The sequence below is a fragment of the Scyliorhinus torazame genome, chromosome 4, assembly GCF_047496885.1.
Source record: "Scyliorhinus torazame isolate Kashiwa2021f chromosome 4, sScyTor2.1, whole genome shotgun sequence".
Classification (NCBI taxonomy): Eukaryota; Metazoa; Chordata; class Chondrichthyes; order Carcharhiniformes; family Scyliorhinidae; genus Scyliorhinus; species Scyliorhinus torazame.
The window spans coordinates 7814170-7823773 of record NC_092710.1 but is presented as its reverse complement, the minus strand read 5'-3'; positions in this window follow the sequence as shown (position 1 = coordinate 7823773).

Genomic DNA, 9604 nt, shown 5'->3' with positions numbered 1-9604 from the left:
CTGAGGGAGTGCTGCACTGTCAGAGGGTCAGTACTGAGGGAGTACCGCACTGTCAGATGGTCAGAACTGAGGGAGAGCTGCACTGTCGGAGGGTCAGTACTGAGGGAGTGCCGCACTGTCAGAGATTCAGTACCGAGGGAGTGCCGCACTGTCAGAGGGTCAGTACAGAGGGCGTGCCGCACTGTCAGGGGGTCAGTACTGAGGGAGTGCCGCACTGTCAGAGGGTCAGTACTGAGGGAGTGCTGCACTGTCAGAGGGTCAGTACTCAGGGAGTGCTGCACTGTCAGAGGGTCAGTACTGAGAGAGTGCCGCACTGTCAGAGGGTCAGTACTGAGGGAGTGCCGCACTGTCAGAGGGTCAGTACTGAGAGGGTGCTGCACTGTCAGAGGATCAGTGCTGAGGGAGTGCTGCACTGTCAGAGGGTCAGTACTGAGGGAGTGCTGCACTGTCAGAGGGTCAGTACTGAGAGAGTGCCGCACTGTCAGAGGGTCAGTACTGAGGGAGTGCCGCACTGTCAGAGGGTCAGTACTGAGGGAGTGCCGCACTGTCAGAGGGTCAGTACTGAGGGAGTGCCGCACTGTCAGAGGGTCAGTACTGAGGGAGTGCTGCACTGTCAGAGGGTCAGGAGTGAGGGAGTGCTGCACTGTCAGAGGGTCAGTACTGAGGGAGTGCCGCACTGTCAGAGGGTCCGTACTGAGGGAGTGCCGCACTGTCAGAGTGTCAGTACTGAGGGAGTGCTGCACTGTCAGAGGGTCAGTACTGAGGGAGTGCCGCACTGTCAGAGTGTCTGTACTGAGGGAGTGCTGCACTGTCAGAGGGTCAGTACTGAGGGAGTGCCGTACTGTCAGAGGGTCAGTACTGAGGGAGTGCTGCACTGTCAGAGGGTCAGTACTGAGGGAGTGCCGTACTGTCAGAGGGTCAGTACTGAGGGAGAGCTGCACTGTCAGAGGGTCAGTACAGAGGGAGTGCTGCACTGTCAGAGTGTCAGCACTGAGGGAGTGCCGCACTGTCAGAGGGTCAGTACTGAGGGAGTGCTGCACTGTCAGAGGGTCAGTACTGAGGGAGTGCCGCACTGTCAGAGGGTCAGTACTGAGGGAGTGTTGCACTGTCAGAGCGTCAATACTGAGGGAGTGCTGCACTGTCAGAGGGTCAGTACTGAGGGAGTGCCCCACTTTCAGAGGGTCAGTACTGAGGGAGTGCTGCACTGTCAGAGGGTCAGTACTGAGGGAGTGCCGCACTGTCAGAGGGTCAGTACTGAGGGAGTGCCGCACTGTCAGAGGGTCAGTACTGAGCGAGTGTTGCACTGTCAGAGGGTCAGTATTGAGGGAGTGCCGCACTGTCAGAGGTTCAGTACTAAGGGAGTGACGCACTGTCACTGGGTCAGTAGTGAGGGAGTGCCGCACTGTCAGAGGGTCAGTACTGAGGGAGTGCTGCACTGTCAGAGGGTCAGTAATGAGGGAGTGCGGCATTGTCAGAGGGTCAGTACTGAGGGAGTGCTGCACTGTCAGAGGGTCAGTACTGAGGGAGCCCCGCACTGTCAGAGGGTCAGTACTGAGGGAGTGCCGCACTGTCAGAGAGTCCGTACTGAGGGAGTGCTGCACTGTCAGAGGGTCAGTACTGAGGGAGTGCCGCACTGTCAGAGGGTCAGTACTGAGGGAGTGCTGCATTGTCAGAGGGTCAGTACTGAGGGAGTGCTGCACTGTCAGAGGGTCAGTACTGAGGGAGTGCCGCACTGTCAGAGGGTCAGTACTGAGGGAGTGCCGCACAGTCAGAGGGTCAGTACTGAGGGAGTGTTGCACTGTCAGAGGGTCAGTACTGAGGGAGTGCCGCACTGTCAGAGGGTCAGTACTATGGGAGTGCCGCACTGTCACAGGGTCAGTAGTGAGGGAGTGCCTCACTGTCAGAGGGTCAGTACTGAGGGAGTGCTGCACTGTCAGAGGTTCAGTACTGAGGGAGTGCTGCACTGTCAGAGGGTCAGTACTGAGGAAGTGCTGCACTGTCAAGAGGGTCAGTACTGAGGGAGTGCTGCACTGTCAGAGGGTCAGTACTGAGGGAGTGCTGCACTGTCAGAGGGTCAGTACCGAGGGAGTGCCGCACTGTCAGAGGGTTCGTACAGAGGGCGTGCCGCACTGTCAGGGGGTCAGTACTGAGGGAGTGCCGCACTGTCAGAGGGTCAGTACTGAGGGAGTTCCGCACTGTCAGAGGGTCAGTACTGAGGGAGTGCTGCACTGTCAGAGGGTCAGTACTGAGGGAGTGCTGCACTGTCAGAGGGTCAGTACTGAGAGAGTGCCGCACTGTCAGAGGGTCGGTACTGAGGGAGTGCCGCACTGTCAGAGGGTCAGTACTGAGAGGGTGCTGCACTGTCAGAGGATCAGTACTGAGGGAGTGCTGCACTGTCAGAGGGTCAGTACTGAGGGAGTGCTGCACTGTCAGAGGGTCAGTACTGAGAGAGTGCCGCACTGTCAGAGGGTCAGTACTGAGGGAGTGCCGCACTGTCAGAGGGTCAGAACTGAGGGAGTGCCGCACTGTCAGAGGGTCAGTACTGAGGGAGTGCCGCACTGTCAGAGGGTCAGGACTGAGGGAGTGCTGCACTGTCAGAGGGTCAGTACTGAGGGAGTGCTGCACTGTCAGAGGGTCAGTACTGAGGGAGTGCCGCACTATCAGAGGGTCCGTACTGAGGGAGTGCCGCACTGTCAGAGTGTCAGTACTGAGGGAGTGCTGCACTGTCAGAGGGTCAATACTGAGGGAGTGCCGCACTGTCAGAGTGTCAGTACTGAGGGAGTGCTGCACTGTCAGAGGGTCAGTACTGAGGGAGTGCCGTACTGTCAGAGGGTCAGTACTGAGGGAGTGCTGCACTGTCAGAGGGTCAGTACTGAGGGAGTGCTGCACTGTCAGAGTGTCAGTACTGAGGGAGTGCCGCACTGTCAGAGGGTCAGTACTGAGGGAGTGCTGCACTGTCAGAGGGTCAGTACTGAGGGAGTGCTGCACTGTCAGAGGGTCAGTACTGAGGGAGTGCCGCACTGTCAGAGGGTCAGTACTGAGGGAGTGTTGCACTGTCAGAGCGTCAATACTGAGGGAGTGCTGCACTGTCAGAGGGTCAGTACTGAGGGAGTGCCACACTGTCAGAGGGTCAGTACTGAGGGAGTGCTGCACTGTCAGAGGGTCAGTACTGAGGGAGTGCAGCACTGTCAGAGGGTCAGTACTGAGGGAGTGCCGCACTGTCAGAGGGTCAGTACTGAGGGAGTGTTGCACTGTCAGAGGGTCAGTATTGAGGGAGTGCCGCACTGTCAGAGGGTCAGTACTGAGGGAGTGCCGCTCTGTCAGAGGGTCAGTACTGAGGGAGTGTTGCACTGTCAGAGGGTCAGTACTGAGGGAGTGCCGCACTGTCAGAGGGTCAGTACTGAGGGAGTGTTGCACTGTCAGAGGGTCAGTACTAAGGGAGTGACGCACTGTCACTGGGTCAGTAGTGAGGGAGTGCCGCACTGTCAGAGGGTCAGTACTGAGGGAGTGACGCACTGTCACTGGGTCAGTACTGAGGGAGTGCTGCACTGTCAGAGGGTCAGTACTAAGGGAGTGCGGCATTGTCAGAGGGTCAGTACTGAGGGAGTGCCGCACTGTCAGAGGGTCAGTACTGAGGGAGTGCTGCACTGTCAGAGGGTCAGTACTGAGGGAGTGCCGCACTGTCAGAGGGTCAGTACTGAGGGAGTGCCGCACTGTCAGAGAGTCCGTACTGAGGGAGTGCTGCACTGTCAGAGGGTCAGTACTGAGGGAGTGCCGCACTGTCAGAGGGTCAGTACTGAGGGAGTGCCGCACTGTCAGAAGGTCAGTACTGAGGGAGTGCCGCACTGTCAGAGGGTCAGTACTGAGGGAGTGCTGCACAGTCAGAAGGTCAGTACTGAGGGAGTGCCGCACTGTCAGAGGGTCAGTACTGAGGGAGTGCTGCACTGTCAGAGGGTCAGTACTGAAAGAGTGCGGCACTGTCAGAGGGTTAGTACTGAGGGAGCGCCGCACTGTCAGAGGGTCAGTACTGAGGGAGCGCCGCACTGTCAGAGGGTCAGTACTGAGGGAGTGCCGCACTGTCAGAGAGTCCGTACTGAGGGAGTGCCGCACTGTCAGAGGGTCAGTACTGAGGGAGTGCCGCACTGTCAGAGGGTCAGTACTGAGGGAGTGCCGCACTGTCAGAGAGTCCGTACTGAGGGATTGCCGCACTGTCAGAGGGTCAGTACTGAGGGAGTGCTGCACTGTCAGAGGGTCAGTACTGAGGGAGTGCCGCACTGTCAGAGGGTCAGTACTGAGGGAGTGCCGCACTGTCAGAGGGTCAGTACTGAGGGAGTGCCGCACAGTCAGAGGGTCAGTACTGAGGGAGTGTTGCACTGTCAGAGGGTCAGGACTGAGGGAGTGCTGCACTGTCAGAGGGTCAGTACTGAGGGAGAGTGGCACTGTCAGAGGGTCAGTACTGAGGGAGTGCCGCACTGTCAGAGTGTCAGGACTGAGGGAGCGCTGCACTGTCAGAGGATCAGTACTGAGGGAGTGCTGCTCTGTCAGAGGGTCAGTACTGAGGGAGTGCTGCACTGTCAGAGGATCAGTACTGAGGGAGTGCTGCTCTGTCAGAGGGTCAGTACTGAGGGAGTACTGCACTGTCAGAGGGTCAGTACTGAGGGAGTGCTGCACTGTCAGAGGGTCAGTACTGAGGGAGTGCCGCACTGTCAGAGGGTCAGTACTGAGGGAGTGCCGCACTGTCAGAGGGTCAGTACTGAGGGAGTGTTGCACTGTCAGATGGTCAGTACTGAGGGAGTGCCGCACTGTCAGAGGGTCAGTACTATGGGAGTGCCGCACTGTCACAGGGTCAGTAGTGAGGGAGTGCCTCACTGTCAGAGGGTCAGTACTGAGGGAGTGCTGCACTGTCAGAGGGTCAGAACTGAGGGAGTGCTGCACTGTCAGAGGGTCAGAACTGAGGGAGTGCCGCACTGTCACAGATTCAGTACTGAGGGAGTGCCGCACTGTCAGAGGGTCAGTACTGAGGGCGTGCCGCACTGTCAGGGGGTCAGTACTGAGCGAGAGCCGCACTGTCAGAGGGTCAGTACTGAGGGAGTGCTGCAATGTCAGAGGGTCAGTACTGAGGGAATGCTGCACTGTCAGAGGTTCAGTACTGAGGGAGTGCTGCACTGTCAGAGGGTCAGTACTGAGGGAGTGCCGCACTGTCAGAGGGTCAGTACTGAGGGAGTGTTGCACTGTCAGAGGGTCAGTACTGAGGGAGCGCTGCACTGTCAGAGGGTCAGTACTGAGGGAGTGCCGCACTGTCAGAGGGTCAGTACTGAGGGAGTGCCCCACTGCCAGAGGGTCAGTACTGAGGGAGTGCTGCACTGTCAGAGGATTAGTACTGAGGGAGAGCTCCACTGTCAGAGGGTCAGTACTGAGGGAGTGCTGCACTGTCAGAGGGTCAGTACTGAGGGAGTGCTGCACTGTCAGAGGGTCAGTACTGAGGGAGTGCTGCACTGTCAAGAGGGTCAGTACTGAGGGAGTGCTGCACTGTCAGATGGTCAGTACTGAGGGAGTGCCCCACTGCCAGAGGGTCAGTACTGAGGGAGTGTTGCACTGTCAGAGGATTAGTACTGAGGGAGAGCTGCACTGTCAGAGGGTCAGTACTGAGGGAGTGCCGCACTGTCAGAGGATTAGTACTGAGGGAGAGCTGCACTGTCAGAGGATCAGTACTAAGGGAGTGCTGCACTGTCAGAGGGTCAGTACTGAGGGAGTGCTGCACTGTCAAGAGGGTCAGTACTGAGGGAGTGCTGCACTGTCAGAGGGTCAGTACTGAGGGAGTGCTGCACTGTCAGAGGATCAGTACTAAGGGAGTGCTGCACTGTCAGAGGGTCAGTACTGAGGGAGTGCTGCACTGTCAAGAGGGTCAGTACTGAGGGAGTGCTGCACTGTCAGAGGGTCAGTACTGAGGGAGAGCTGCACTGTCAGAGGATCAGTACTGAGGGAGTGCTGCACTGTCAGAGGGTCAGTACTGAGGGAGTGCTGCACTGTCAAGAGGGTCAGTACTGAGGAAGTGCTGCACTGTCAGAGGGTCAGTACTGAGGGACTGCCGCACTGTCAGAAGGTCAGTACTGAGGGAGTGCTGCACTGTCAGAGGGTCAGTACTGAGGGAGTGCTGCACTGTCAGAGGGTCAGTACTGAGTGAGTGCTGCACTGTCAGAGGGTCAGTACTGAGGGAGTGCTGCACTGTCAGAGGATCAGTACTGAGGGAGTGCTGCACTGTCAGAGGTTCAGTACCGAGGGAGTGCCGCACTGTCAGAGGGTCAGTACTGAGGGCGTGCCGTACTGTCAGAAGGTCAGTACTGAGGGAGTGCTGCACTGTCAGAGGGTCAGTACTGAGTGAGTGCTGCACTGTCAGAGGGTCAGTACTGAGGGAGTGCTGCACTGTCAGAGGGTCAGTACTGAGGGAGTGCTGCACTGTCAGAGGGTCAGTACTGAGAGAGTGCCGCACTGTCAGAGGGTCAGTACTGAGGGAGTGCCGCACTGTCAGAGGGTCAGTACTGAGGGAGTGCTGCACTGTCAGAGGGTCAGTACTGAGGGAGTGCCGCACTGTCAGAGGGTCAGTACTGAGGGAGTGCCGCACTGTCAGCGGGTCAGTACTGAGGGAGTGCCGCACTGTCAGAGGGTCAGTACTGAGGGAGTGCCGCACTGTCAGAGGGTCAGTACTGAGGGAGTGCTGCACTGTCAGAGGGTCAGTACTGAGGGAGTGCTGCACTGTCAGAGGGTCAGTACTGAGGGAGTGCCGCACTGTCAGAGGGTCAGTACTGAGGGAGTGCCGCACTGTCAGAGTGTCAGTACTGAGGGAGTGCTGTCCTGTCAGAGGGTCAGTACTGAGGGAGTGCTGCACTGTCAGAGGGTCAGTACTGAGGGAGTGCCGCACTGTCAGAGGGTCAGTACTGAGGGAGTGCCGCACTGTCTGAGTGTCAGTACTGAGGGAGTGCTGTCCTGTCAGAGGGTCAGTACTGAGGGAGTGCTGCACTGTCAGAGGGTCAGTACTGAGGGAGTGCCGCACTGTCAGAGGGTCAGTACTGAGGGAGTGCCGCACTGTCAGAGTGTCAGTACTGAGGGAGTGCTGTCCTGTCAGAGGGTCGGTACTGAGGGAGTGCTGCACTGTCACAGGGTCAGTACTGAGGGAGTGCCGCACTGTCAGAGTGTCAGTACTGAGGGAGTGCCGCACTGTCAGAGGGTCAGTACTGAGGGAATGCTGCACTGTCAGAGGGTCAGTACTGAGGGAGTGCCGCACTGTCAGAGTGTCAGTACTGAGGGAGTGCTGCACTGTCAGAGGGTCAGTACTGAGGGAGTGCCGCACTGTCAGAGTGTCAGTACTGAGGGAGTGCTGCACTGTCAGAGGGTCAGTACTGAGGGAGTGCCGCACTGTCAGAGGGTCAGTACTGAGGGAGTGCTGCACTGTCAGAGGGTCAGTACTGAGGGAGTGCTGCACTGTCAGAGGGTCAGTACTGAGGGAGTGCTGCACTGTCAGAGGGTCAGTACCGAGGGAGTGCTGCACTGTCAGAGGGTCAGTACTGAGGGAGTGCTGCACTGTCAGAGGGTCAGTACTGAGGGAGTGCTGCACTGTCAGAGGGTCAGTACTGAAGGAGTGCTGCACTGTCAGAGGGTCAGTACTGAGGGAGTGCTGCACTGTCAGAGCGTCAATACTGAGGGAGTGCTGCACTGTCAGAGGGTCAGTACTGAGGGAGTGCTGCACTGTCAGAGGGTCAGTACTGAGGGAGTGCTGCACTGTCAGAGGGTCAATACTGAGGGAGTGCTGCATTGTCAGTGGGTCAGTACTGAGGGAGTGCTGCACTGTCAGAGGGTCAGTACTGAGGGAGTGCTGCATTGTCAGTGGGTCAGTACTGAGGGAGTGCTGCACTGTCAGAGGGTCAGTACTGAGGGAGTGCTGCACTGTCAGAGGGTCAGTCCTGAGGGAGTGCTGCACTGTCAGAGGGTCAATACTGAGGGAGTGCTGCATTGTCAGTGGGTCAGTACTGAGGGAGTGCTGCACTGTCAGAGGTTCAGTACTGAGGGAGTGCTGCATTGTCAGTGGGTCAGTACTGAGGGAGTGCTGCACTGTCAGAGCGTCAATACTGAGGGAGTGCTGCATTGTCAGTGGGTCAGTACTGAGGGAGTGCTGCACTGTCAGAGGGTCAGTACTGAGGGAGTGCTGCACTGTCAGAGGGTCAGTACTGAGGTAGTGCTGCACTGTCAGAGGGTCAGTACTGAGGGAGTGCTGCACTGTCAGAGGGTCAGTACTGAGGGAGAGCTGCATTGTCAGTGGGTCAGTACTGAGGGAGTGCTGCACTGTCAGAGCGTCAGTACTGAGGGAGTGCTGCACTGTCAGAGGGTCAGTACTGAGGGAGTGCTGCACTGTCAGAGGGTCAGTACTGAGGGAGTGCTGCACTGTCAGTGGGTCAGTACTGAGGGAGTGCTGCACTGTCAGGGGGTCAGTACTGAGGGAGTGCCGCACTGTCAGAGGGTCAGTACTGAGGGAGAGCTGCACTGTCAGAGGGTCAGTACTGAGGGAGTGCCACACTGTCAGAGGGCCAGTACTGAGGGAGTGCTGCACTGTCAGAGGGTCAGTACTGAGGGAGTGCTGCACTGTCAGAGGGTCAGTACTGAGGGAGTGCTGCACTGTCAGAGGGTCAGTACTGAGGGAGTGCCGCACTGTCAGAGGGTCAGTACTGAGGGAGTGCTGCACTGTCAGAGGGTCAGTACTGAGGGAGTCCTGCACAGTCAGACGGTCAGTGCTGAGGGAGTGCTGCACTGTCAGAGGGTCAGTACTGAGGGAGTGCTGCACTGTCAGAGGGTCAGTACTGAGGGAGTGCTGCACTGTCAGAGGGTCAGTACTGAGGGAGTGCCGCACTGTCAGAGGGTCAGTACTGAGGGAGTGCCGCACTGTCAGAGGGTCAGTACTGAGGGAGTGCTGCACTGTCAGAGGGTCAGTACTGAGGGAGTGCTGCACTGTCAGAGGGTCAGTGCTGAGGGAGTGCTGCACTGTCAGAGGGTCAGTACTGAGGGAGTGCTGCACTGTCAGAGGGTCAGTGCTGAGGGAGTGCTGCACTGTCAGAGGGTCAGTACTGAGGGAGTGCTGCACTGTCAGAGGGTCAGTGCTGAGGGAGTGCTGCACTGTCAGAGGGTCAGTACTGAGGGAGTGCTGCACTGTCAGAGGGTCAGTGCTGAGGGAGTGCTGCACTCTCAGAGGGTCAGTACTGAGGGAGTGCTGCACTGTCAGAGGGTCAGTACTGAGGGAGTGCTGCACTGTCAGAGGGTCAGTGCTGAGGGAGCGCCACACTGTCAGAGGGTCAGTACTGAGGGAGTGCTGCACTGTCAGAGGGTCAGTACTGAGGGAGTGCTGCACTGTCAGAGGGTCAGTACTGAGGGTGTGCCGCACTGTCAGAGAGTCAGTGCTGAGGGAGTGCTGCACTGTCAGAGGGTCAGTACTGAGGGAGTGCTGCACTGTCAGAGGGTCAGTACTGAGGGTGTGCCGCACTGTCAGAGAGTCAGTGCTGAGGGAGTGCCACACTGTCAGAGGGTCAGTACTGAGGGAGTGCCGCACAGTCAGAGGGAC